This window comes from Centruroides sculpturatus, unplaced genomic scaffold, assembly GCF_000671375.1.
Source record: "Centruroides sculpturatus isolate CEXI.00-Female unplaced genomic scaffold, Cexi_2.0 scaffold278, whole genome shotgun sequence".
Taxonomy (NCBI): domain Eukaryota; kingdom Metazoa; phylum Arthropoda; class Arachnida; order Scorpiones; family Buthidae; genus Centruroides; species Centruroides sculpturatus.
The window spans coordinates 750351-753414 of NW_019384546.1; positions in this window are offsets into that span (position 1 = coordinate 750351).

A 3064-nucleotide genomic window follows, 5' to 3' on the forward strand; every position below is an offset into this window, starting at 1 on the left:
TTTTTAAATTAATAGCAATTTTGAATACACCACATTATGACAGGACATTAAAGCAATATTATTGCAAAATAACATTAAAATTTGTACCTTAAATAAATTTTTTACTTCTAACAACTGTTTAAAATAATTAAATACAAATATTTATTACAAGATTCTAACATTATGCCTTACGATTGTGCAAAATATGTATTATTCTAACCTTATTTTCGTGGGGAATCCCCATTACTCTCACGAAAAGAACTTTCTTTAATTTTAGATTGTAGAACCCGGTGGAATAACTTACTAAACATGCTGGAAAGATTTTTATTACTTAAAGATGATGTCCGAAAAAGTCTAGAAACTTAACCTAACCCGGATTGTTTTGTACAAAACTTAGATCAAAAGTAGGAGATAAGACTTTAAATATCAATAATTTAAGTTTCTTGAGAAGTTATTTTTTAAAAAATGGTAATCAGTAAAATGGTATTAGGTACTATATATTATCTCTATTTTATTTATGTTTCTAAAAGTTATTATTATAGTTTGTTTAGAATAACACTTTAATTTTTATATTTTTTATATTCTATACCTTTGAAATAGAAAATGTGAAATGGAAATAAAAATTACTTATATTTTTTATCACCTTAATTTTATTTTTCAGGAAAAAAATTTACCGGTAAACCGGTATTTTAATTTTCATTTACCGAATTACCGGTAAATGAAAANCTTTAATTTTTATACTTTTTATATTCTATACCTTTGAAATAGAAAATGTGAAATGGAAATCAAAATTACTTATATTTTTTTATCACCTTAATTTTATTTTTCAAGAAAAAAATTTACCGGTAATTTACCGGTAAACTGGTATTTTAATTTTCATTTACCAAATTACCAGTAAATGAAAAAGTCGGTAAATTTACAATCCCTAATGTGCATTATGCATCCAAGTTCACACAAATTCAGCACATGGCCAATGTACAGCCATGTCACCAGTCCTGAACTTTTTGACTGTACCTTGTAGCTTAGGTTTGCTTGTATTTATCTATTCTGTATATATAAAATACTTAGCTTAAAATAATTATAAACATTACATTTTTTTCCATGACAGAAAACTGGCAGTACTAGAAATTGTCACAAAATTTTTGAACAGGTGGGCAGCAGGTGGGAAAATTTCCCTAATATACAGGGTGTCCACAAAGTCCTTGTATAATTTTAAAAATTTATAACTTTATTAGTATTTGTGATAGAAAAAAAATCTGTAAAAATTATTAGAAAGCTTAATGTACCTAGTTTTAAGTAAAATTATTTAGTAATGGATTGGAAGAGATGGACCATTTACCTGGCCTCAACATTTGCCAGACATGACTCCATTAGATTTTTTGTGGGGATTTGTGGAAACAATAGTGTATGTAACTAAACTTCGATCATTAGAAGACTTGAAAGCTAAAATGACTAATGTGATTTCAGGCATTACTGTAAATCAATTAGTAAATGTTTTTAGAGAACTACAAAATCATATTACCCTTTGTATTACTAATGATGGTGGACATGTGGAAAATTAATAAAAGACAATAAAACAATAAAAAATATAGATTTTCTTATTTCCAATACATTCTACATAATTTCTCTATCACAAATACTAATGAAGTTATAAATTTTTTAAGTTGCACACGACTTCATGAACACCCTGTATGTGTATATATATATATATACACATACAGGGTGTTCATGAAGTCGTGTGCAACTTAAAAAATTTATAACTTCATTANATTCAACAAAAACTGACTGGTGAAGACCCAATGAATTCTAAGGCACATAAATAAATATTAACTTACACCATAAAAATACAATTGACTCTTTTCAATTCAAACTCCAGAAGAAACCAAGAAAAGTTCGATCATCAAAAATTCTAATCATCTGTTTTTTGAGAATAAAACTAGTTTTCTTCAAATTTCTAATGTTTGATAATATTCTATATTGTTTTTTTTCTTTGTTTTCTTTCTGCTTTTTTAATTACTTTAACTTTTTAACAACAATAGTATTAACTTTTTAAGCTAAACTTGTGTACAATCTACTTTTAGACATCATAAAAACATTGTAAATGCAACTCTATTGTCTAGATGCAAGCATCACAAACTATAAAGTATAATTTTATTTACACCTTAAGAGTTTATAGAATGTATGCATTTTGGGAAATTCCAAAAACATGCACACACTATAAAAACCACATGCAATTTTCTCAAGTTTCATTTTCAAAGTATGAGATATACTAACTTCTAAGTATGCAAACATTTAAAGTAATCAGATTTGACTGTAATATCAAAATAATTATTATTCTGATACATTTTGACAAAATCAAATCAAAGATTGTAAAAAAAAAATGCTTGAAAGTAAATAAAACATGAAATTATGTAAATAGGTTATAATTACAACTATTGCATGCTAATCTTTTTCATTACAAAATGGTAGAAAAAAAATTGAAAATATGCATTTATGTGAAATGTTTGTTGTTCTATCTTTAAAAAAATAATAGAAATTAAAGATTTATAGCATTACTAAATATAAAAATAGATTCTGTAATATCTAGGACATTCTCTTCATAGATAGAAAATTTCAGTATTAATTATAATTGCTATTAAATTTAAAATTAGATTGAGTTTATATTATTTAAAATATTTAAACATTCATTCATATTTTTTATTTTGTATTTAGATTAAAAACAATTAATTTTTAACAACTTTGAATACAGTCGACCCCCCTATAAGATATAGATACGTTCCATTCTTTAGGAATCCAATTTCTTACGAGTCGTTCCAATCACAGCCCGACACGTGTCAAGTTTACGGACTACGGCTGATTGAAAGGTTTTCTTCCATAAAATTAATCGATTCTAGACTAATCCGACTCAACATTTCCAAAATACGTATATTTTTTTTGGAAATAATCCGTATAAACTACGCTATAAATAAAAAATTGTAGGATTACTTACCGAGTGTCACCATTCGACATCGCCATTGCTCAACATTGTTTTCGTCGCGGAACAGCTCAGCAAACAGCGGCCGATTTCTAATAACTTATTTTTCTG